General features: G+C 39.8%; 1 protein-coding gene and 1 long non-coding RNA gene across 2 annotated transcripts in view; one reads left to right on the forward strand and one right to left on the reverse strand.

Moving 5' to 3' along the window:
* Positions 1-26,912, forward strand: part of CA10 (carbonic anhydrase 10) — a 185,834-nt gene that overhangs the window by 79,846 nt on the left and 79,076 nt on the right. The gene's annotated exons all lie outside the window — the stretch shown is intronic.
* LOC127475834 (uncharacterized) overlaps positions 14,212-26,912 on the reverse strand; it is a 103,829-nt gene continuing 91,128 nt past the window's right edge. The window contains exons 2-3 of the long non-coding RNA XR_007906349.1: positions 15,958-16,632; positions 14,212-14,708 (exon numbers count right to left, since the gene is read on the reverse strand). This is a non-coding gene — a long non-coding RNA (uncharacterized LOC127475834). The remainder of the gene's footprint in view (positions 14,709-15,957; positions 16,633-26,912) is intronic.

Here is a 26,912-nt window from a genome sequence, read left to right on the forward strand (position 1 = left end):
GGCAGCTGGAGCTGGTACTGTATAATAGGCACTTGTCAATTCTGCTGTGACATAAATGGAACTGCTGCCAGGGTGAGATACAAATTGCCCTGGCACTCAAATGTGCTGTTCAGAATTCTGAGTAGAACTTGGTGTTAGGGAGAAGTGTGAGTTCATTGTTTCTGCTCTCAGTGCTGTTAATCCCCGATGGTTGAAAATTGAAGCAGGCACAGTTTGCTTATAGATAGAAGAATTAAACGACGTATTTTAGGATTAGATTCTGGAAAGGAGCTTAAGGGAAAAAACTGAAAAACAGTCGTCAATGAACTGTATCTAATAATCAAAAACAAATCTGTGGATCAGCAGCTCCTCATCTAACTGGGATCTGGATGGTAGAGCAGTGGGGGCAGTTAAGCTGAGTGTCATCCAACAGGCTGAGGGAAACCATCAGCAGATGATTCTGGAGCAGAGAAGGAAAATGTGCATAAACTGGGGGTAAGAAACTGTTCTTAATGTAAGGAACATTGTATGCCACAGGGTGTTATAGACCTGGCAAGAAAATTGGGAAGATAAAATTATCCTTTGGCATGTACCCTGTTTTATTTGGGATGTGTTGTTCCTGTTCAGAAAGCCACAGGGAATGAGAGCTCATGGTAGTCCTGTTAGATGTGTGGTATCCTTGTGTCACTTAGGTAAGTGTTTGAATCAGGAACTCTTGTTTGTGTTATGTAACTTTGAACTGAATCCATTATAACTGAGCAGTTTTACCTCCAGCCTTTTTATCAAGTTATTGCTTCTGTCCCTGAGCAACAAACAGACCCAAATTATCAAGTTAGGTCTGATAATGGAAATTTTAGTCTTTAAGCTGAAAAGAGAGAATAAAGTTAAACTTCCCTACCAGAAATCACTGGGGAGGTTATTTTAAATACAAAATGTGAAGAAGATGATTAAAATAAACATTTTCTCCTGTAAACTTGCATAGAAGAAGAGTGCATACTGCCCTCTTATTAACAATTCAGTGCCACCTGTCCCAGGGAAGCTGTTCAGAGAAGAGGATGTTGCACAGAACACAGTAATATGGCCTGTTGCCACACATATATTTGGGATACACATTATAGCTGTTGCCTAAAGATCAGGACTCAAAAAAGACTCTTCTGGGCAAATGGATGAGGAGGAAGGGGAAGGAGAAGAGTGGGCAAGTGCTAATAAGTACAAATTGTGTCTCTTTGCTTTCCGTGGGTGTTTGTAAAGGAATGTTTAAAAGGTAAAAAGGAGTGGGTTTGCCCTTTACTCCTGTATCCTTTCTTCTGTACCCCAGCCAGCAGCTGGAGGCAGCATATCAACATCATCATTTGCTGCTGATAGTATTAAATCCATACACTCACATTCTGCAGTGCTCCTTCCCTGCCACACAAAGAGTGCAAAGGAATTCATCACAGGCATGACTTTAAATCACAGCACCTTCCAGGGCTATGCCAGTGGCAGCACAGCTGTGCTGAGGTGGCACTTGAAAGCTCCTTTGAAGATACCTTTTTGCCTTAATTAAGTATTTAGCCTTAACTAAGTTATTTCATCTACTCCTATTTTGTGTAGGGCTATTTAAGACCTCTACCCAAAATAGTGTTCAAATGTGCTGAGCAAAGAAGCCTTTGGGGGGGAAAAAAAGAAGAAAAAAAAGGTTAAAATGCGAATTATTTTGAATCATACAAATGTACTTTTGATGTCATCACAGCCCTTACAAATAAATGTATTTGTGTGTTTGGTTTTGTAAAGCAAATTATTTATGTGATGGACTTTGATAGCTGCTTTTGAGTGACGTAGGCTTTTGATGCAAATACACATTTGTGATCTTTTTTGTGATCTGTTACTAAAAGGGCCAGGCTGCCGTGGTTTCCATAGCCTGAAGATGGATTGGGATGTAAATCCCTGTTTGACACATATGGGGCTATGTACAATTAGAAGCACAGAAACACTGTTAAACAGGTCTCCTGGCTTGATGTTGCCCGGGGACACAGTGAATGCTCCGTGCTCAGAACCTCCCTACAAAGATGGATTTGGCATGGGCAGAAGCAGAGATGTTGGAGAGATGCTCAGATTCATCTGAGCAGGAAAATCCATGCCTCTAAATCTCAACTTTAGGCTTGAAACTTTGGCACTTTATCTTGTCTGTTTGAAATCTTCCCAATGTGAGTGAGCCACTGTTCTGCCCGTGACCAGATGGATGTTGCATCCAGGCTTTTTATAGTGCTTACACCACACTCCTTTTATAGAGATATATTTACAGCAGAATATTCTTTGGAAGCACAGGGATGCATGCCAGTTTTATGTGGAATAGTCCTCTATTATCATGCAAAGTTTTGTGCCATCTACTGACCCATTCCTTACAACCCAAATGTCCCAAGTCCTTGAAGTAGCCACATAATGGTCCTAAATGATTTTTGTATCTTGTTTGATTTTTTTTTTTTTGAGAGGCCTCTTTGTGACGAGTCTTCTGTTAACACAAAGTGTTCCATAGACAGAAGAAATAATGCAGCCTGGTTTTCTACAGAATCTCATTTTAGCTCCTTTACAGCCTCTGTCTCCCATTATCACTTCACTACCGCACAGATCCCCTCCATTAAAAGACAAAAACAGAAAATGCTGTGGCTATTTCCAAGTTCTTTGTGTCAGCAAATGCACCTGCTGACTGCCCAGTTGACTGCTGCTAAAACAGCAATCTGTAGTACCTGAGTTTTACCTGCCTGGTCCTCAGTACAAGGTTGGTTTGGTCTTTGCTTCTACCCAATTTTCACAAAATACTTTTTGACAATGATTTCTTCTGTGTCAAAACTAGAATGAAAGTGGCCAGGAGATACTGGAGTTAGTGTGGGGCAAGTAGGAAACTGTTCCCAAAGCAGTTTGTTACTATTATAATGCAGCATCTTTTGTCAGAGGCACTTACTAAAAGCAGTGTGGGTCTATAAAGGCAGGAGCTATCAAAGGCAAGGATTTAAATGACAAGCAGGGAATTTCACAGGTAAATGCACATTAAGGAAAGGAATTGCATATCCTACAGATTTCCTCTGTTGACATCATCACATCAGAGTTTGGCTGCTGTTTTCTCCAGCAGAAATGCATAATTTTCAATATTTTTCAGGGAATACAGCACTGAGGACTCGTCATCATAAGTTAATAAACTAATGAGAATATAACATTGCCTGGATAAAAATCTTAACAATGTACCCAAGGAGTGTCTCACCCAAGGAGTTTTCCTTCTAGAAAAACTTCCTTTGGAAGATCCTGCAGCATTTGCAGGAAGCACATGATCTGTTGTTTCCTTACAGTTGTGATAAATGTCAGTCAGGGAGGTAAAGCATCACAAAGCCTCCTGAGAACCACTGCAAACTGCAGTGCCAGGACACCTGTAAGGACTGAGCAAGGGCACAGCTCAAATCCTCTCCCAACTCTGTGTTAAGGCTCACAGGCCAGAGGGGCAGGAGAGAATCTGCTCAAAAGTACCAAAGCTCAGAGAACAAGCAGAGTTAAATTGTGAGAACAGGATATCTGAGTTGGCACTGCACAGCTGGCCTGGAGCCCAGCCAGCCATGATGGGCATCTGCACTTGTGTCAATGGTTTGGGGGAAACCTCTGCCCAAACAGCAGGATATTTGAATGGACTGGTATTTTTCCAAATGTCATGTTCTTTAAATGCTGTTTGAAGATGAAGGTTTGCTCAGTTCCCCTTAGAATATCACTGCAAATATCACCAAGATGCTTATATGTGTCCAGCTGCTTTATGACCTCCTGTTCCTCCTCTCCCAAAACACTGCAAGGAAAGAGGAGAAGCTATTTAGCAGGAGGAAATCTGAAGCCATTTTCCTGATGAATGCTCACCTCTGCAAGTGAAGGCGTAATATCCTCATGAAAGGACCAGTCCTTCATTCCCAATGACTGTCATGTTGTCTGTGTGGCTGCCTGGACCACTGATGATTGCCCCTCATCCCCTACAAAAGAAGCAAAAAATATAAAATCAGAAACACAGCTCTGAATATTCTTCTTCACCACAAACTCCAAAATGTTTGTCCATTTGTGCTAATGAAAACTTCCACAAGGGACTGGATAAGAACCCAGAAATAATCACAAGTCAGGAAGTATTTCTCTTGCATGTCCATCATTCTTTGGGTAAAAACCTGTTTCATTCCCAAATCTCTGATAATGCTGCTAATGATTAGGTATTCTCAATCCAGTATCTTTTCTCAGATAGTTCTGGGCTATCTGATTATCTCATTTAAAGGATTATGTATTATTTTGGCCAATGGAATTTGCTCATATCCTTTCCTCCACTTAGACTTGTCTTTTCCTGAAAGCCCTTGAGCTGTAAAACCACACATCATTTCAACATCTGAAATCCTTTGTCTGGTAATGTTGTACCATTTTAGTGCCCAGTTGTGCCCTGCATAACTAATCATGAGGAAAGGGATGTGAACTGTGTACTGAAGAGATTCCTAAAAAGAAGAACTACAGGGAGGAGCAAAAAGCCAGCACTTAGAGTTTTCTTCCTGCCTCTGCCAGATACCATCTGTTATCTTTAGGAGGTCGGGGACTGTGCTTTCCCTGTGAGCAGCATGGAGGTGATGGCTGGAGAGAGGGAGCTGTGCTGCTGAAATGAGCAGCAGCCTTTAACTGAACACTGCACACAGAAATTAGGAACAATATTACAGCATCTGGTGTGTGTAATGGGAGAATAAACCAGCTGTGCTAGGTGAAATATGGAGTACGTCAAATTATTACAACAAACTTTATAAACATTACTGTTAGTCTGACTGCAAACATTTTTTTAATAGCAGGAGAAGACAGAGAGAGAAAGGAGCTCTGCACATCAAATGCTGTGAAAAAGAATGATACTACTGTAAAGAGCACAAGAGCCAGCACCCAATTAGAGCAGACAGAAACTGGCTGCAAACAAGAAGGAAACTGGAGCAGCAATTCCAGAATGAGAAGGATAGTTCTCATCTCAAGATCTGCCATGGTAGCAAGAGGCCACAAAGCATTAAAGAGATATATTTTGCAATTTTTTGCAAAATGAAAGTTACATTTCATTGGCTTTTTATGGTATTTTGAGCCCAATCAATAAGCTTTACGACCTGCATCCTCTGTTGGCTCATTGAAGCTAACTGGGCTATCAGCTTTCTGTCTTGGTGCACTATAGATGGGCAATCACACTTTATTTAATGACTGAAATGGACATCTTTGGTGATACAGGATTCTTCAATGAGATATGTAATTGTTCCCAGCTTATGCAGCTTTTATTGAATTATTATTGAAAACATAATTTCATGCTTGGTTAAGTCATAAATTTAATTCATTTCGCTGGCAAGATACAGTAACAAATATGACACTACCAGTATTGCTTGGAGGAAAGGAGAGGAGGTTCTGTGTAGCCAACGAGTATAAATTAGCTGAGCACTCATTGGTTAACTTTTCAGCATTTTCTGCTCGTGGATTTAAAAGTGCAGGAGAAACTTGTCCATGTCCAGTACATCAGTTTTGACAGAAAGCTGGCACTTGGTTGTAACGTTTAGATTGAGTCTCGTGGGCACATTGCAACCCCAGTTAGCTGGATAAAATGGAATTGCACTGGTTCTGCTTTTTGGTGGCTTCAGGACACAGATGAGTCATTGACTAAGCAAAGGTCTTGTGTCTGCTTTTGTTAACCACATTAATTAATTCATTCATTCATTCATTTACCACAACTGAAAGTTTAACATCTCAGCTGTGTGTGCATCTGTGGGGCACTCTCACAAGTGCCTGCAAAAGGCAGGGGAAAAAGGTAAGAACTCCCTTTTGTCAAAATGAACTCAGTGAGACTTGTCTGAACGTGGACTATGTGCAAGGTACACCCTCTTTTTCCTTTTTAGCCCCAAATCCATGAGAGACTGGGCTGGCTGAAGCCCTGGATTTCTTTAGGCAGGACTGACTGCTTGGAGCAGGAGGCTGGACTGGAAACCTCCAGAAAGCTCTGTCAGCCAGCACGGCCTCGACTGTCTTTAATCCTGACTTCTCTCCAGAAACATTAACTGCTTAACTCTGCTTTAACACAGGCATCTGTGAACAGCCTGAGGAAATGCCTGCTTTTCTTGGTAAGGAAAACTCAGCTTTTAGATGCCTGCAGTTTAATGAAATTAATTTCCCTCTTATTTCTTGAATATAAAGCAATTCAGACTGTGTTTGACACCTCAGAGTAAATGCATTGTAAATGAAAGGCAGCTGGACAAATTTTCAGTGAATTTGATGAGGTGAAAGGGTAAAGCAGTTACTGGAAATACATTTTTTCATAATAGATTGGAATTTATGGAAACCCTTGCTGACTTCACAATTAAACCAGTTATTTAGCATCTGCAACATTATTTGCTTCAAAAGTCATAATTTTTATCCTACTAATTCAACCGATCATCTTAGAAGCACAGTGAAATTGCATTAAATATACTTAATATCATTTTTTCTCTAAAAAATCAAGCTTAATTAGTTTTGCAGCTTTCACAACATAAACATGTATTACAAGCCTTATGGCTTTGACTCTTGCAGGATTTGATTTTAAAGTCCAAGTCCCTCCATTTAGGTGAAGAACCAGAATCAGACACTGATATTTATGCTGCATCCCTAAAAGTAAGTAACACATTAAAATGATTAGACCTTTTATGCCATGGTTGCCCAAATTATGTTTTCTCAAGGAGCCCTACCTACCTACAGAATATTTCATCATTTTTCTGCAAAGAATCTGGTGATATTTTTACTTTAACAAGGTTTTCCTTTCTCAATTTCTGCTCTGACTCTACAGAGGGAATTTTTTTTCTGGCCTGTTGCTGTTTGCAAGTAAGTTTTAATTCAGAACTTTTGGAGGCTCTTTTGTATGGCTTTGAGTTTCTTCACTACCTTTTGAAGTTGAGGATGCAACACACCTCACTGGCCTAATCTTTTATTAACCACATTTTGCTTATTGTACTTTAACATAGAATCTTGTTGCATTCAATGAAGTGGCTTTTGGCAATCAAAGGAAACTATTTGAAGGGGTTAGCAAACAACCTTTGTTCTAGCTGAGAAATTGGTAGATATGTTAAGTAGTATAAATACTGCTAGGGAGTAAAAAACCCTGATTTTTGCCAAACAGTTGAAACAGGAAATAGCTTAATGCATAAAAAAACAGCATAACATAATGAAGCTATATCTTTTAATTATTAAATCTATGTTTCTACAGTAGAACTCACCAAATGTGGGCTTGAGAAATCACTGGAAGTTAAAAAATTATTACCGAGTCAAATACCATAATTTAATGAATTAGCCTGGTTGAAAAATAAGGTAGGTGCTAGAATTTTCCTGGCATGGAAAAGCCACACAACGGCCAAAGTTCTAACTGAAAGGAAAATAATTTTTTTTAAAAAACCACTCAGGGAGTAGTAAATTCATAATTTGTACTGAGTAGGAATTGGCAACCACCTTGTCAATAGCTATAAAACGCCTTATGTGCAGAAATATTTCAGGACATCAAAGACAAAGAAATGTGTTTGGCCCCGTGCCTTTGCATTCAGTATACAATTGATGTCAGCTTTATTTTTCCATTTTTTTAGTTAGCTTTTCTTCCCCATCTTCTCTCTAACAAAGGGCGACAGAGAAGACAAGAAGAGCAGCAAGACTGGACTTTTTATGCAACAGGGAGATGTGTCAGTACCATTGCTTTGTTTGATGTTTTACTGGACACCTTTTTGTGCCTCTGTTCTCGAACTCAGCAGCAACCCAGAAGCTGCCTGCCTTGATATTATGATGTACTTGACCAAAGGAAAAATACCTGCAAAATAACTTTAAAGATATTTGCATTGAATTCAACCATCTTTCTATCTCTGCCTGTTGCAGGAAGAAAAACTACTCTTTTATTCTAAAAAGGCATGACTACTTGCTCCTGGTCTTGCTATCCTTTTAGAAAAGGTTCTTTACAAGTGCAGGTAGTCCTTCTCTATTGCTAAAGGAAGTGCTCTATACCACATTACCTCATTTAAATACTTTCTCGGTGTTGTGCACTTTTTGTTATGTTTGCAGCTGTTTTAAAGCACCTCAGCTGAAGCCTTCAGAAGGCAAATACACACAAATGTCCTTTATGAGCCTTTCTGGCTTTGTCTCTCCCGATCCCTGGCAATTGTCTTTGAATGCATACATCTTCCTTTTCCAGTTCACAAGATTGCCAGCATGGCTCTCAGCAAACAAGGGGGAGTTTTAAAGGATCGGTGGAGTGCCTGTGAAATCATTGCCCTGCATTATTATGGCTTATCTTTCTACTTTCATGGTCTATAGTCCTCATATGGATTTATTTCATCTGTGCTTGCACACAGCCTTGTACCCGGGCCTGCTTAGACTCACCATAAAGCCTCATACTTAAAGGATAATGGTCATGATGGGGGAAGTATACAAGGCAATAAACAGCTTTTGCAGGTGATTAAACACGCTGAAGCAAAGCTGAGGCATTTGAAAAACCCCAAAAGCTGTTTACTGTAAGCTCGGCAACACGTCAGCTGTGTTCAACAAGCCACAACATTAAATAAAAGCTTTTGCCTTGTCTTGGAAGGACTGGGAAGTTTTGTTCACCAAATAGATGTTTCCTTCTCCTTTTTAATAGTGTGGGTGGCTTTCTTTGTGTCACATACAGTTTAACAGGAGATAAGTTCCGGAGTAATTGCTTGGGATAAAAGCAGCAAAATGTCTTTCTTCACATTGCTGTGGAGGTTCTTGATGATAGTCCTTTCCTCCTCTTCCCACCCCACAAGAATCCCCCTTTATTCCCAACTCCTTTTTTTGCTCCCGCTACTACTTCCTTTGTGTGTTTCATGATTTCATTTCTTGGTTGGGTTTTTGGTTTGGATTGTTTTTTTTTTTCTTCTTTTCATTTCAGTGGTATCTTCACCTCCACTCTCCCCAGCACTTCAAAGTTTTCCTGACAAGAATGCCTGAGGCTGGAACATTTAGCTGCTTGAAGGAGGAGGATAGACGCAGGAATCTTATGAGTCACAACACTTTCAGTGCTGGGGAATCTCTCTTACACAAATAGCACTGCTTTTGTAATGATGAGTTGTCTAAAACCAAACAGCCTTTTTTAGCAACAATAATTTACTAAACCGTATGATCTTGAAGAGTATTTTTCTTTAAAACTTAACGCGACTTTTCCTTTATTTTTCTTTATTCCAACTTGCGCTGATTTCTGTGGGGCTTCCTATCAAATGCAGTGAATAAAACTGCACTTACTATTTTCCAGCCCCAACTTACTGGCACTTATAATAGTTGTTAGGTACCACCACGGCTATTTGTGCAAGTCAGACACTTAAGTGATACTATAGTTAACTGCTGGCACGAACTGTATGACAGAGAAATAAGTCAGAGGCCAATAACCCTCACAGAAGACTGTAATTTCCTGTGAATATCAATGGAAGGAAACTTACAGTCTAAAGGAAAGAATATTTAGTATTTTGCAGTGGTTCACAAAGACGTTTTTGCTGTTTATTGCTGAGAATTACGGCGTAGTCTTTCTCATTTATAAATTAGACCTTGAGGCAGTATCTTCTGTGAAAGCAAAATATGAAAGGAGTAATGGAAGTTTGGTAACTAGCTGAGCTTGAAGCTGTATGCTGTAAAGCAGAATTCCTAGATAAAGTGATCGCCAGGAAAAGGTTGGCAGTTCCAGGTAGTGGTTGGTTCTTTCATTTTGTCCTTCAGTCATTTCTACAAGAGCAATGTGTTTGAGGAAAACTAAAATGTACTCATTTATACACAAAAAACCAACCATTAGCATTGTATAAAAAAACCCCTGTGTACATTACATCCTTGTCTCAGATAAATACAAATCCAGTATAATTCTGGATTTGCACCAGTATTACTGAAACACAAATCTATCCTTGAATATCTTTATCCATTGTGCCCTGTTAAGTTTATCTAGGGCAAATCCTGAACCACTGAAATTAAGGCTAAAGAGGGAGAGGTGGCATTCCTTGGCCTCACAGAGAGGTGACCAGAGTGTTCATGTCAAGGCAGCTCCTTGGGAAATGCCTGCAGATGTGTGCACTGGTCTGTGCTGACTCCTTGGGAAGGCAGACTTGGAGCAGACACTGGTGTCCTAAGGAAAGACACACACAGGAAAATGTGTTTCATCTGCAGTGGCTGGAATACACTCCGAGGTAACTGCTCATCCCTGGGTTGTGCTGCACCATCCAGGGAAACATTCCCATGCTGTGTCTGCACAGGGCAGAAAGGGTGAAGTGCAGAGGAGATGTCAGTTCCTGAATAAGGAAATGTGTAACTGACTGTTTCTGTGGATTTTCTGTCTTCCCAGGAAATCCTCAGGTGACATTTGAAGATGCTCTGAAGATTTCAAGTGTCACATTTACAGCAGGAATTAAGGCCAGTGATAGTGAACATATTGAATGAGTTGTTTGTTCCCATTTCAGGTTAGGAAAGAAGCTCTCAGAGACTGATTTGGATTGTTTCTCACAAAGGTTAATCCTCAAACTCTGTTCTCCATTTACTGTTGTCTTGTAATGATGAAGTAAACATATCAGGTAGCTTTTGCCATCTATTGTATACTTTCAGATGTACTCAGAATAATAAAGAGAGCAGATTTGAAGAGATAGAGTAGGATGATTATTTTTCTAATTTTTAAGTCATTTTGAGTTAACCAAGACTGGTTTTGTAAATGCGTTTTCCCTTTTTTTCTTTTTTTTTCAAAGTTGTTACATTTTTCATGCATGAATTTGACCTATGGATTATATAAAACTAAAAGAATCCTTTTCTAATGGACAGTCAGTAAAGCCAGATGCTTTTAGTGGGAGTTCTTGGGTTGAAAGAGATTTGGTGGGGCTTTTTCCCCCTATTGCATTTTCCACCAAAATGTTTCTTGCTCATTTTATTTAAAAACATAAATTCTATTATTTTCTGTACTCTAGGGATGAATATCACAGTAAAGACTATTTGAGGAGAAACAAAGCTATTCCCTTCTTTTAATCTGAAACATAAAGCCATTTCCATTACAGAATTTTCAGAGGAACCTTTGTAAGATTCCTGGGGCCATATTTTCAACATAGTTTCATAACTAATGAAGATTTACAAATGTTCTGAACCCCATTTTCATCAACAGAACTTAGTGCCAGGATATGTCTATGTCTTTCAAAACCACTTCAAGTGTTTATCTGCATCTCAAGGGCTGAATTAGTTTTAAAACTCTGACTCTTAGACTTCTGTGAAGTAAATGATCACTTAAGGCAATGTTGTCCTTCACTAGATTAGACTTCTAATATTGTATCTTCATCTGAATAGATTTTCACTTCAGCCACAGTTAATATGAAATATACTGCATTTTGTATTTGCTGCATGAAAGGAAAATTGATTTATTTCAGGTACTTTATAGACTATTTTATTATTCACATCAAGATCTCATCTAGTCCCTCTGCATTCATATTTTATAGCACTTTAACTGATTGATTTGATTTGACCCAACACTTTGATGGCACCTTTGCTATGGAGGCTGCACACACATAACACAAATCATTTACTTGGTTCTTTTCAAAACTATTTACCTTACCCTTGGGTTATTTTGTGAATTTCTGGGCTTTTGGTTCTGACCAGATTAACCACCAGGCAAATGCAGGTAAAACACAAGTCCCAAGTCCCCTTTCCTCTGGAGTAAAATCCGTAGTCACTCACATCACCATATTTACAGTGCTGTACAATAGGATTGTATTCATATCAATATAGCAAAGACTTCAGAATTTAACCCTGAATTTGTCTAATTTCCAAAGCACCTCCTGGTCCTTGTTTTTTTCTGTCAGGTCTGCTGGGAACAAAGCAGGTCTGGATGAAACCAGAAATGGTTTCCTCTGAAGTCACTGAAGTCAAATGAACAATATTGACTCTCATCCCTGTCTGAACTCATCTATTTTGTGACACAGAAAGGCAAGATAAGTTTTCATTCCCAGAAGCTCAGTGGTTTTCCTGCAATATCTGAGGTAACTGTGATGGTGAGGCAGAAGCAGAGCCTGGATCTCTGCTCCCAAATTAGGTGTTCTGCATTATCCTTCCTCACCATGAAACAAATTAGAAATCTGCTGCCCTTCAGACATGCACTGATCATTTAGAAGCCCTTAATAAACTCCTCAGAAATGGAGCCTAGATATCAATTCTTTAAAAAAAAAAAAAATGTTTATTTTTATAAAAAATAACAAAGTGTGTCTGGGTATATTTTATGATTTCTTTCCCTTTATTGGTTTTGTTTCATTTCTCCATTCTCCTGCATCTCACCAGTGAAGAGAGTTTTGTCTTACCTGGGGATTAGCACAGGATTTGATCCTTCTGGCAGAAAACTTCCTACTGCCTTCACAGTTGTGAATGTGTCTCTTACTGGAATTATGGCTCATTCAGGATGTTCTCTAAATTTAAACCACATTTCCATTTGTGGTTGCTCCCTTACACACACTTTGTGATTTCCCTTACAAATGCAAACCTCTGCCTTAAATATATTAATTATCCCTATAGTAGGTCGTAGTACTGCAATCCCTGAAGCAAGACTTGCTTAATGGTGAAGTTGCAGTGAACTGCACAGCAGAAAGGCAAATTCATCAGCTTTCATTATGAAGACTCACACCTGTCCTGCACGTGTGTAAAATCCTGCTCAGTGAATCTGATTCATGGCACTGGAATTCTCATGTAATAAAAAGAAGTACTAGAGGAATCCTCTAGTAGAAATTGCTGTTATTCTCAAAGCTATCATAAGCTTATAAAGAAATCAGATTATTATCCTAAATTCCAAGATAAAATTTATGCCTCTCTTGTTATGACTTTTAAACAATGCATATACTTTGTTCTAGGTTGACTTAGTAAGGAATGCTACTCCAAACTGTAACTTTACAATTCCCTTTCTAGATCAAGTTTCTTTTTGGTGTTTGGGGTTTTTTTTTCCCAAAAATCTACGTGCTGGAGTACATTCTTCAGCCCAAATCTTTGCATCACAAGGATGAAAATCTGTTGGTGACTGTGTGTTTTCAAAGTGTCGTATTTCTTTACAAATCTTGTTTTGTGTTTAATCTCTGGCTTCGCTTCGGTTTACAAACGTGGTAAAATTATTTTAAATCTAAGAGAAAGGTAAAATAAAGTGTCCAAATAGCAGGTTATAAATACTCAGGCCTTTTTGTAGTGGATGTGCTGAGGGTGGATGACTTATTTCTCTTTGACTGGAAAGCTTTCAACATCTGGCTTTGGCAAACAACAAAGGCCATTCCAAAATGGTTGTGTTTGGGCTGTGACTGTTATATTTACAGTACAGTAGATGTCAAATAACAGTCAAAGTAATTTGGGCATCACGGGAAATAATAGGAGTGATTCCAGTGCTTTCTGTGAAAACCTTCAAATTCCCATTTCATTAAAAATTCCACTCTGCAGCTGGTAGCAGAGATTACCAGGTTTCACCATCTGTGCAGATTAATGTTTCCTAAAGGAGAATGAATGCAACAGATGAGGTGGCTGGCTTTGCAGATCAAACAAAACCCCAAAGTAGAATCCCTTCCCTGACTCTTGCATCTTACACCTGTTTCCTTTTAATCACGTGACTGAATTGTTTAGGGCAAACAAGTCCAGCTTTCCTTAAAGCTGATTAATTTGAAGATTGCAGATCACCAAGATGCTTGTGGGCTTGTAACTGTGTAGAATTAGTGATGGGAAGAGTTAGATTTTATTGCAAATCGGTTGAACACCTCTAGATGTTATTCTGCTCATATCCAAGAAAAATGCCTTCACCCAAACATGCACAGGGATTTAGAGGCATCACAGTGTGTGTGGATTACAGTGAGAAACCACCATGGGGAAGCTCAGTTGCCTCCAACCCACGACCTTGTTGTTTGCAGTCTCATCTCTTTCTTTTTTTACTGGCCATAACTAATCTTTCCAGGGGACTAAGCATGTGATTCATTTAAATTGCGTTTTTAATCAATCCTATGTCACTACATACCTTACAATGTTATAATTTTCAAATTACATTGGCTTCACCGCACATCAAACACGGAAATAAATTCTTGGCAGCGATCGCCGTATTAGGATTCATCAGTAAAATTAATAGAGTTTCTGGGTTTGCCAGGAAATGGGATCATTAATTTGATTATTTCTTGAAGGCAAGAAAGGAAAGCCAGGTATCAGTCCCTGCCTGGGTTTCCTGATATATATTCCTGGCTGGTTCCCTGAAAGACAAGATGTTTTACTCTGCTCTCCAGCGTGCTGGCCGGCAGTCAGATGCTGGTGTCTGAGAGAAGGCAGATCATGGCACAGTGGGGTTGGCAGCCACTCCCAGAGGTGACACACGTTGGAATGGGGAGGGAGGGAGCTGCCCTGTGCAGAGCAGAAGTTGCCAGAGCCTCTCTTGTACTTAAAACAGGCACCCATCCATAAGGAGCAGCAGTAGCACGGGGCATTACCATCCATACGGATTAAACATTAAAAAAACCCAACACCCCAGAAACCAATTACTAATCCAAACATGAAAGTGGGTAATTAAACTCACTGGCAACGTTGGTTCTTGCTCTCCCTTGCATTTTCCTCTTATTGAAACCCAGCTGTTCTTTGGCTGTTGCCAGGGGTAACCAGCAGTGACATTCAAGGTCATCGATGAAAAGCAAGCCTTTCTCCCATGAATATTTTCCACTTTCTTGGAAACTTCATCCTAGAACAAATTTCTTTTAAAACAACATATTTTGGTCAGTATAACACTTGGTTTGTTGGTTTGGGTTTTTTTATTTCCATTCATTACAGTTCTTTGGTCAGGCCATTACTGCTCTTCTGTGTTAATTGTAAAGAGCAATATCCCAAATAGCTCAATGTTCGAGTAATATCTCTCAGAAATGTGTTAGAGTGTCACCCAGGCTGCTCTGTCCTCCTTTAGGACAGGCTGGGGACATCAGACTGCACTTGGAAAGCTTCCCAGAGTCTCCATATCACCAGAGTGCTGTGGCACCAGCAGTCCTCATCCATTTGCATGTATTCTACTTGAGCAGCACCAAAGCTGTTCATTCTGTTATTTTGCATATGTTACAATTGTCTTTTCCCCTTTCTATATCATTGGTGATTCATTTACAGAGCTTTCTGCCAAGCAAATAGTTTATAGGATTCATTAAAGCACTTTCAGAGGTAAAAAGTCAGAGTTTCACGGGAAGATAGGAAAAAGTCCATTCTTCTAGATGGAAATTTTGTGGTGATTCATCATGCAGTTCTACTTTAGATGATTTTCAAGTGGTTAGGGATTTGCTGTGCGGTTTAAACTGGGTTTTATTCTGTTTTTTTTTTAACCTGTATGGGTGCATTGCTCATTTTACACTTTTTATGTAAATAAGCTGCCTGATTGTGAACTAGAGAGAAATTAATGTTTTCAAATATGTTTGATCTTGACTGTGAGCTTCCCATTCAGTGTTCCAAACCAGTATTTTTCTCTAAAAAGATGCTGCTAAAGAAATGAGTAGTTGGGATCGGAGGAACCAAATTACAGCTTTGCTTAGGTGAACATAACTCCTTTTGATGCAAGTGGGAGTTCCACTCGTTTACATGGTGTGTAATTTGGAAAAGAGCATTTTACATCTAGTTTGACCCAGATTTTCCTACACCATATTTGGGAAATAGAGGGAACAATCACAGCAGACATCAGGGTCTGTATTTGGTACCTACCCTGGCTAGAGAGCATAAATTCCAAAGTGTTTTGCAGCCAGCAACTCGGAGGTGAAGAGACCTGTCTGCTTACCTTGGAGGGAATTCTCTGTCTCAGGCTAAGCCCAGATTTTCCAGAGCTGCTTAGGTGGCATCTAAAAGCACTGAAGTGGTTTAGGATGGATTATAGAAAGTGAAAATGACAGTATTTACCTTTTTTACAAGCAGATTATGATGATTAAGTATTAATTGCTTACAGTGTGTAGGTGGATGGGTTTTAAAACTCACCAGAGGGCTTTGCAGTGTTCCCACGAAGTCCCCTCAAAGGATAAATGCCAGGCCTCATCTTAGCAGAACAATTGTCACTGTCAAAGTGTTCCAGGTGCTGGTGTGACAGCTGACATGGCAGGGAATGTGCCTGGATGGGAGCTGGGGCTGGAGCTGTGGGATCAGCCAGGCTGGAATGTCTTTGCAACGGGATGAGTCGGCAGAGGGGTGGAACCTGCACAGGTGGAGCAGGAGGTAAGAAGGATCCAACAACCAGGCATCCCACAAGATAGATGAGATTGTCATATTTTACAGACTAAATACTGTTGTTTTATTCATTCTTCCATGCACATTCATAGCAGTCTCTCAGTGGTGGGAGTCAGAAGGTGCCTATGAAGCACAGCCTGGAGTTTGAGAGAAAGCACAGACGTCCTTCTGAAGCCCAGAGCAGCTAGGTGCAGAAATTCAGAGTGTAGAGCTTAATTGGAGCAGTGTTTGTGCTTCACTGCAGGAGTCAAGGCTGCTCTTCTCTTTTGTTTCATCTTTCCTCTTTCTTCACTTCACAGTTTAAATACTTGCAGTGCATTTTGAGTTCATTTACGTCCTGCAGAAGGTCAATGGCACAAGTTTTTCTTCCATTTCTTCATTAGAACTGACTTCTGGAAGTCTTGCAAGGAAATCTTGTCACTCCTTATTCTGTCAGGAGAGAGACATATTGCAAATACAGTTACTCTCAATTACCTGTAAGGTAACATTTCTCTGAAGGGCCTCATCTTCCACCTGGGTGAGGTGGACATTTGCACCTGTCAAAATGTGCTTGTTTCATGCTGTGAAATATAATTAGTTGGACAATGGAGCAGAGGCTTGTTGCTTTGTGTTTGCACGTGTGACTCATCCCACAAGCCTTCCTGCATCAGTGTTTGTGGGATTGGGTCCTGAATTTGAGAAAAGACTGATAAATACTCTTTTAAACACCTATGACTTCAGAACAATGGATGCTGCTGAAAGGTCAGCACTTCTGAAAATGGTAATTTGTTCACGTGCCAGGGAAATGAAAGGAAGGAGCAGCTTTTGATGGTCAGGGCAGCAATGCCTGTGTGCTCTTGAAATTTCTGGAAAATATATGCATATTCTATTTTACTTTGATTATGGTTGCCACGCACACTTGGCATCACTGATAATATGTGTTAGGAGAACTACTCCTCTGGGCATATTTTGAAAGGGTGGGTCCAACATTAATATAAACTCCATTAACTGTACCATATTTTGATTTGCAGAAGATTAATGGTGTATGTTAGACCCAAACTATCTTTTTTCCCCCCCTTATACAGATTATTGCATTTATTTCAGTGCATTTTTCAAATGAATAATGAAATAGCAGGACATGACCCAGAAACACCTCATAGTTAGCCTTGAATGCAATTCAATAAAGTGCTTTGCTCAGTATTACAGACTTTGAGTAGAATTGAAATTTTCCTGCAATATATCCACGCCTAATGTGACACAAACTGAACATCTTTGCTGACTTGTGAAACAGGATGTTTCCACATGACTGTTGTGCCACTGCCCTCTTTTTAACAAGATTAGGAAATCAATAATAGTCCTGTCAAAAGAATGTAAATGTTTCAAAAGATACTGGGGGATGTTTCTGCCCAGGACTCCATTCAGAAATGAAAAGTATTCTGACTGTATTTCAGGGTCAGAAGGAGTCAGAACCATTTAACTTCTCTAAAATTCAGGGAAGAACTGTTAAAGTACAGGCTGAACGTGACTAATTAGAAAAAAAATAAAACCCCATGAGTTAAGCCTATTTGAAATCCCTATAGACATGTAGTGTGTAAGTCCATGCATATATAGCTACAGTTTTACTCTGACACTACAAGTTTACATTGTTCATTGAATTAGTACAATGCTAAAAAATTCCCAGTGCAGATACATTTAGAAGTGTTTGGGTTAAACATGTCACATCACTGAGCTGACAGACTTCAGCTTTGTTGAACATTCACAAACCAAACCTATTTTCTCACAGCTGTCTTCAATGCCAGAAATCTGTGTTTTTAGAGTATTCCCATGAGAACCTGTTCCACTTCTCTGTTCATCCTACCACTGACTGCATTGTCTTATGCTCAGCTTCTTTTTGGTAGACAACTGACTGATTAGCTGATCAGGGACAGCTGCAAACAAGTCTTCAAGGAAATACAGGCATTTCTAACAGCATATTCTGTCCTTTTTAAACTTTTTCCTTTTATTCCAGTCTAAAATTGGTGAACCTTATGCACATTCCCACATACCCACTTTATCCCATTTAAAAATTGCCATGTTGATACTGTAATTTCATAACAGGACAGATTTGGAGTTTTCTGTATTAAATATGATGAAAGATGTGTCAGTAATAAATATGTTGTTCTAGAGGAGACATGTTCCAGACTAGGGAAAGTGGGACCATAAAAGAAAGGGAAGAATGTCTGGGCTGTGTTTATATTTCACATTCCTCATGTTTATATTTCATGTGAGAAAGTTGTAAAGAAATCTAGAGAACAGATGTAGTGCAGGGAAATGCAGACAAACAGCAAAGACAGTATGGGTTTTCAGATAACTACAGAGAAAGCTATTTTAAGTGTCCAGACATGGTGACAGAAGAACCTAATGGAAGTATTCTGGTTGTGTGGAGAATTGTACTTGAGCATTTGCAATGGTTTCTCAAGGCAGAGGCTTCACTAGCAGAGCAGCCTCGTATAAAACTTTTATATGAAAGTGTCCTGCTCCACCTGTGCAGCCTTTGCAGAGCATTTGCATTATGTAATCCCAAACCACTCCAGCACAGCACAGTGTGGACCCTGTGCCAGGTGCAGGGAGATGCACTTTAAACAGTCCCTGCAGGGGCTGTTTCTGCTTGTCTTCATCTGGGATCAAGGTTAAAGACACGACACAAATCTGCAAAAGGCAAACTATTCCCCAGTCAGCAATTCGGCTTTTAGAACTCTGGCCTTGAAAGCAGAACGATGCAAAGGAGGTCTTAGGCAAAACAGAGGGGAAATTATGGAAAAGCAGCAGTAGACAGATAGATTTGGGAAAAGGGAGCTGTTATCCACCCTTTACCCAGAATTCAGGTTTCATTGAGGCTGCATCTTTATCTGCTGTGTGAAGAAACATCAGGAGAAGCTCAAGGGAAAATACATCTGCACTGTGATTGTCCTTTTTTCCTTCATTTCATCCGTTTTCAGTGGAGTTTACAGACCCAGCACCACGAGTTTACAAGAGGCTTACCCTTATCTCCTTGCCTTTTGAGAGCTGGAACACACCTGCTCATCTCTCATCATGCCCAGCCACCTAAGGGCAGCACAGTTTCCCACTGCCAGAGCAGATCTCCACAGGTACTGGTTAGTGGGTATAACCCCCTTGTAAACCTTCCATCCCATTCTCAGTCCCTGTGTCCACACAGGACCTTCCCAGGTCCCACAGCTGAGGATGTAACACAATCCAAGAGTCAGGTGCTGAGAACACACTTCCCACCTGCACAGATGGACATTCAAGATGTATTTCTTATTACCACTGTGTTCTCAAGTACTTCTTCAGACATCTCACCATGGCAGCTGAGCCCATCCTAATAGACTGTAAGAACTGTCCTGGTGAAAGGATCCCTTTTTCCCTGCATGACCAGCTTCTTATAATCCCATCAAGCCAATACAGTTTCTCATATTTATAAAGGAAAAGGGAGATGCCACTGTAAAAACTTAAGAGCCAAGGGCATGCCTTGAGACACTAGTGGCAAATCACTGCCTTCCTGAGCAGATTTGTTCTGACAGCCCTATATAAAAAATCAGAAATAAAGCCATGAGTTTACACACCACACAGCTGCCACAGTACGTGTGATGATGGCAGGAAAAAAAAAAAAAGAGAAGGAAAGGGGAGAAATCAAGACTGCTGGGAACTTTTCAGAGATGAATTGGAAAAATAAAAGCCACCACTGTATAAGTTTGGCACTGTAAAACTTTCCAGGTAGTTCTGGAAAGTCTTAGAATGGTGAAACAGCCAACACCTGGAGGGTAGTGACGAGCTGAAGCCGTGGGTCTGGCACCCTGGGTTTTGCCATTCTCATGACAGATAGGCATCAGCTGAATATTCTTATTTTTGTCCATTTTAGAAACGAGGTTTTCTTCCATAAAGAGCAGAATTAATTGGAATTCTGCATGTAAAAATGTCTACAGTTTGATTTGTCTCGTGGCCTCCTATGGAAATGGTTTTTTGTCACTGGAACTGGCTGTGTGTCGCCTGTGCAGCCCTTCCAGTTTCATCTGAACTCGGATCAGACTCTTTATGATGTGTTCTGCAAACAGCCAAGCAGGTGTTTGCAAAGACTTCATTTCTAATAACTGGTTTGAAAAGCTACCTATACTCAGCCATGTGTTTTAGCCATAGCATCATTTATATATTTTTTTTTTTTTTTTATCTCTAGTTCCTCAGAAAGCTAGTCTGTTTTTATCAAGGTTATTTTTGGTGTATATTTATATTGGGATGCTCTCCTATGCATTTGTACAGGTATACCTTCTGTATATAATTACAGAGTATCCAAAATAAAAACCCATTTAAAAAAAAAAGTTGAATTTAGTCATGATCTCAGTTTTTGCAGTGCTGTAAAGTCACAATATTCTCACTAGCAGTATTGCTGGCCAGAGTCTGGGCTGATGTGTTCAAGAAGGAAAGGGGAGCAAAGCAAAGAACCAAAAGCACTAGAGGGTGAAATCATATACACATCAGTGCCTGCAGTACAGACATTAGGATTACTCCAGATTTATAGTAATAGAAGCAAAAGTAGTTTTCAATTTTGTGCCCTTTGTCCACTGCTCTTTGTGCTCATCTGCACTCTGCTGGCATCCCTTAAAGCTGTCTCAAGCATCAGTTTGAGAAATGCATTTCCAGAGTGAGCTGAGATGGCAGACAGCTACAGGAAGCATTTTAACAGTTGTTTAAAAAAACAAAAAAATTAGGATGATGGAAGCAGTCTCTTTGGGAAATAGCTTTACATATTTCATAGCACCTGGCTAATAGCGGTGATGCCCAATCCATGTTAGCAGTCCCCAGGCACAACAGAAACACAAACAGTGAGCAGCTGCTTTGTGCAGACCACAAACACATCATCAAAAATTAAAGCAAGGTTCAAGGCTTGTATAATGGAGATTTACAGAGATACAGCAATATTTGGGCAGTTTTCACAAATAGCCCTGCGGTCAGGCTCCTTAAATAAGCTGCTGCTTGTCCTAATTTGATTCCCATAACTACTCTTTGGACAAAGCAAAAGAACACCTAGAAGTTTTAGTTTGATATTCTGGGAGGGTTCTCACCTGGAAACAACACAGACATACCCTGGGTAGCCTGAATAAAATCTAAGGGTCACATTGTCTCTTTTGGAGTCATGGCTAAAAGAGGGAAATACAAGAGAAAAAGCCTTTTTCCCACTCTCTCTCACAAGTAAAGAACACAGGGCCTGTCCTTTAATCTCTTCTGAACCTGAAACTTTATGAATGACTGGGGTTTTTGATAGGAGGACCTTTTGAGATGCTCATCTTGGATGTGCCTCAGAAATTCCTAAACTGGGCTAATCTACCTTCTTAGGAGGGTTAAAATAGAAGCAAATCTTTCTCAGCTCTGCCTGCTCCTTCTGTTTTCCTGCTGCATCTTGGAAGCAAATTAGTGGTGATAACACAACTGAGGCAGAGCAAGCACTGTGACTTGCCCAGAAATAGCAGCATTGTTTGCAGGTTGCACCTGCTCCTCCGAGCTGGAAAACACAGGCATCAAAGCAGTGATACTGTTTATTGCTCTCAAGAGTGTTGATGCCTCCTGGCAATATTTTTCTGAGGGGAAAATGGGAGAGGGAAAAGGATGCATCCCCAAACCTGGTTGTAGGGTTTTACAGCAAAGAATCACTGCAGTGTTGAGAAGATTCGGCAGGAAATAAACTGCTGATGAAGCACACGGGTTTGGAGTGGGGAAAAGGCGAGTGACAATATTTTGTCTGGATGAATCTGTAGATTTTTCTTTCTCAGGCTTATACCATCAGTTAGGAATTGGCCCTAAACCAAATTGTCCACGTCAAACAGGACTAAGTCTTGCTGGGTTAAAATCAAACCCTCTCTAAATTTGATAAGCAAAAAGTGTAGCTCATCTTCACTGACATTTTCTTTGATTTTTGTTTAAAAAAGACTAGATTTTTATGGGATCATTTTTAACTTTTCTATCCTATTTGCTTTTTTAGTATGGCTGAGTAAAGAATGTTTGAAACATGCACTGGAACCATATTAAACTTTAATGAATAAAGTGCTAGAGTACTAGGGGTTTAGTGTTTGGCTAAAAATGTTAGGTCTGAAAAGAGGAGACCAGATTTCCATTTTTATTTACTAATATAAACACTAACATTAATAATTAATCGAGTTTTCTATTAAGGAAGACTTTGTTGTTCAGGGAAAGGATAAAAACAGTGGGCAGAGGAGGATCATGGAGACCAGTGTGACATGGTGCAGACCTGCTTAGTCACCAGTGGAAGCAGCAAGTGGGATTGTCTTCCTGATAACACAGAACTTCAGAAAAACATATTGGTTTTGCAAAAGAATCTTTACAGCTCTTTGTTTGTTTTTAATGCCTCATTTCTATACCTTGGCAGCAGAATGAATAATTGCTACCATTTTGCTTCTGTTTGTGTTTCCTTATAGTCCAACATATTCTGCACCATCAAGATGCAATTCAAACACCAGCAATAAATTAAAGTACCTGCCACGGCACCTTTATTGTTTCTGTGGATTCCATCAGTTGAGGCTGGATGGATGGGACAGGATAAAGAAAAATGCCCACACCAAAAGCTAGGAGGGGGAATTTAAAACTTTCTGACCACCCGAGCTTGTTTCAAATGCTGATTCAGGTTTAAGTCAAATGAAGTGTTACTTGTCAGCTTGGAGCTATCCCAGCAGCTCCAAGTACTGCTGCTTAATGGGTTTGTTTCTGGGATGTTCACCTACAGCTCAGAAAAGGGGAACCAAAGTCCAATTTAGCCCTAGATGTGTGTTATAACAAAAAAATTCATGCTACCTGTGGGCAGGGTTCTAGAGACAGGACAGCAGATCCTGTGTCTGTCACTGTATCCTGACTCAGAGGAGTAATGTATCCCAGATTATCCAGCCTCAGGTAACAGTCCCAAGACATTGAAATGTCTCTTCTTCTCCAATGACCCACTTGAGTAGCTCCTTAGAGAATTTTGCAGGTTGTAAATTATAGGAAGGCAGTAAAATTGTACAAGGAAAGACTAAGGCTCTGATCCTGGATTACACTGCTGAGCTGTAAGAATCATATTACTGGGGATATGGGAAGAAATAAATAGAAAATGAAGCTGAATATCAGGAAAAACTTCCCAACAGTGAGAGCTACTAGACTGTGAGAGAGTCTCCCATGTGGAACAGTAGATGATCTTCATGCTTGAGTCTCAAAACTGAGCTGGACAAAATGTTCTGGGAGGAACATCCTGAGGAAGTCTTGCAAACTGATCTGTTTTTTCTGGTGTACCCAAAGCACCTGTACCCAAAGAATACAAAAACCACTACGGCCTTGAGAGGAATCCCCTGTTCCTTTGCTTTCCTTGTCAGTGATGCTCCTTAACATTGTTATTACATGAGATTAAAAATATTCAGTTAAAATATTTATTTGCTCTCCCACTGTATCAATCAATACATGCTGCAAGAGGAGGAATCTTCATAAACATGTTGGTACATGTCAGTGTCTGAGATAAACAACACACTGCATTTATTTTTCAATCAGAAATTTCTAACACCCCTACTTTATTTGTTCTTCCTGCTAACACGGGGCTTGTAACATTCATCTTAAATGTTTTAGCCTAAAATGTTTAAGTGGGCTCTCTAGCATTTTCCTGGGCAATTTTTGGTTTTATTAATGACGTTCCAGAAACAGTTTATAACCACCCCTATGCATTTCTTTCAAGTTTGATTTTGCAGGTCTAGCCTGCATAGCACAGGGTGTGACAGTTTCTATCTGGTTTTATTTTTATTGCTGAATACAAATGTAGAGTTTGTCTGTGGATATTACTGCTGCCCTGCAGATCTGGGAGTTTTTTATGCTCTGGCTTTTTAATGAGTATGTGTAGTTTTACTTCCAAACGCCTCCTCTGCTGTTTACTGGAGTTGTGAAGTATTTACCAACTTCATGAGATGTGACCAATGCATAAGGAGGAAAAGGGGATCTGATTATTTAAATTGCATGGAAAAATATGCATACTGTCAAAACAAAGAGCATAGGATTGTGTTGTTTCTTACACTCTACAAATCAGGAGTAACTTCACTGAAAATAGTGGGGTAATATCTCTGCAAACCCAATTTAAATACCAGTAAAATCAGATCTCCCAATTTGATGTACAAGAATATAGTGGTTTTAGAGACGACAATTTAATTTGAGAACTGTTTACCTTTTACTTGCTGTCAGCAAAGCTAAAAGTAATTAAAACTGGCATAAAATATTTTCCAAATCCTGGTTACTTTTCTTTCCTGTAACACCACTTCTCACAATCAGTTTCTCTAACTTTATGTGGGTTTTTTTGCAGCAGCAGCGATAGCAAGTTACTCTTTTTACTTCTATTATTCATTATTGTGAGTATGAAACTGCACCGATTGGCAAGGATCTTAGGGAGTGTTTTCCTATCAAATCTGGTTTAAAACTTTCCTTCCTAAGCTGTGTGTTTTGAGCTGATTGAAGCGTGCTGAGGTGGGGATTGGCTCGGGTCACACAGCATAAACTGAGCAACACAGCTCAAAGTGCTCCAGATTTATACCAGTGCAACTGAGTTAATGATCTGGTTCCTAAAGTGGGATTCATCTCCTGTAGATGTAAGTGTTGAGTTTCACTTAGGCTGGGTCAAATGGGCATTTCCATCCTACCTTAACATAGTCAGCAAAGATAGGGGAACAAATTTTACCATCCCTCTCCCCTAAGGATAATGGCAGAGAAGACTATTAGTTTGAAACAAGATAATTAGGTATTAAATAGCAAAAATAAGATTACTTTAGCCCCTAACGTCGGAATAAAAGGGAAAAAAGTAAACAGGACAAACCATCTTCTCAGAAAAAAAAACCTTTTAGCCTTCATTTGGCTGATATTTATGCAACTGCAGAAGTGTTTATGCTGCATACAAGGTGGTGCCACTGGTTATCTTGGCCAGCCCACCCTCCAGCCCCTGGGCCAGGTACAAACCCCTCAGCACTGTGCAGGGGGATGTGGTCACTGCAGTCCCTGAGCTGCACACGTGTGCTGGGAGGTGCTGCTGTTCCTGTCCAGCCTGGGCTTAAATCCTGACACAGAAACATCTCTGGAATGTTACATAACTGGGAAGGGACTTCTGTTGATTTTGTTTGTTTTTTTTTAAAATGATCCAGATTTTGTTTATTAATAATTTGATGTCATTGCTGATGCACAGTGCAGCTTATAAGAAGACAAACTATTTATGCTTTCTTACAGTTATTGCAAGAAAATAAAAGATAGCATTGAGGCTCATCTGATTATATTATACTTCTGTACTTTAAAAGATTTTCCAATTTTATCTATTTATAAAATTACTTGAAGCTGAGGATTAAAGAGAAAGGTTTAAAGCAGAAAAGCTGATTTAAGACTGAAGATCTTTCTTAGCAGCATCCATTTAAAGTTAATCTTTGATCATCTGTGAAGCTGATTACCTAACATATAAAACCTATAAAAATTATCCTCTCTTTTATTATGCAATAGAAATATTGTGTTCTTTTAAATTCAGTCGATCGTGAACACCATTCAGAAAAATCTGTTAACAAAACGATGTGGGAAATGTTAAGAGAGCTGCAAACAGAGCGTGAGGAGGGAAGGAGGAGGGAGGACAGTGGGAAGCTTTGTCATTGTCACTCACAGCAGTGAAATAGAATCCCAGGATCACAGAGAGGGATTGTAAAGCAGAGAGTTCTTTCTCCCGAGATAGTGAAAGGTTTAATATTTAAACCTACTTGACAGAGAACATACAAGAGGTCCATGATACACTCTTAGAGTCTGTCTATTGATTTCACATGCTCCTCTGCCCAGGTATGAAGTGCTCCAGATACTCCTCGACGCATCATTGCCAAAGTAAAAATAAAAAAGTATGTTCAGTTTGCCAGAGATTCTCATTGGGCCTCCTGGGTATTTGCTGCTTCTTTCCCCTCAGTAACTGTGTGATGCCAGCCAACCCTGCTTCTCTAGTCCAGTTGTCCACAACAGCACCAACACCCAGCAAAGGCCCAGACCCTCCCTACAATCCCTTAATAGCAGAAAACTGCTCTACTGTGGTGCAGAGCGTTTCTGCCCCTTGGAAATTCACTTTCTGAGGTGGTCTACACAGAAAGTAGGAAGAGTTTTCTGAAGTTTTCATATCCTCAGACTTACTGGAAAAGGAAAGGTTTTCATAGAATCTTCTACTTTATTCCCAAAAAACCAAAGAAAAGGCAGAGGGAGGGAAAGATGGGGATCAAGGGCAATACTGCTGGTTATCAGAATCCAGGCAAAAATTAAATATTTGAAGAGTCATTTCTCAGTTTATAAATCACTTTATCTCCATCTCTGCACTTCTATTTTACACGTTTGTTTTGAATGATACGAGAGCTTTAAAGTCTTCTCTGCTCCCATCTTATTTATATTGCAAAGGTTCAGTTAGCAAAGTGCTGTGCCAAATATTTGTAAGTCCAGAAGAGTCTTGAGCAGTGAGGAAAGCTGCTGGGTCATCCTGTTTTCTGTACCTTCAGAGTGCTTATCTGTTGCTTTCATATACAAAAGGAAGCAGAATGCATGAAAAGAAAGGCTTATTGTTACTTGAGCTGGAAAACAAAGTCTTGCTTGCCACAGGTTAAGATTTCATCTTATCAAGACATGAAACCTTTCCATCTGATTTCTGTAAGAAGGTGTTTGTCATGCCTTCAGTCACA

The sequence above is a fragment of the Manacus candei genome, unplaced genomic scaffold (genome assembly GCF_025592945.1).
Source record: "Manacus candei isolate 608988 ecotype Guabito, Panama unplaced genomic scaffold, ASM2559294v1 h1tg000047l, whole genome shotgun sequence".
NCBI classification, from domain to species: Eukaryota; Metazoa; Chordata; class Aves; order Passeriformes; family Pipridae; genus Manacus; species Manacus candei.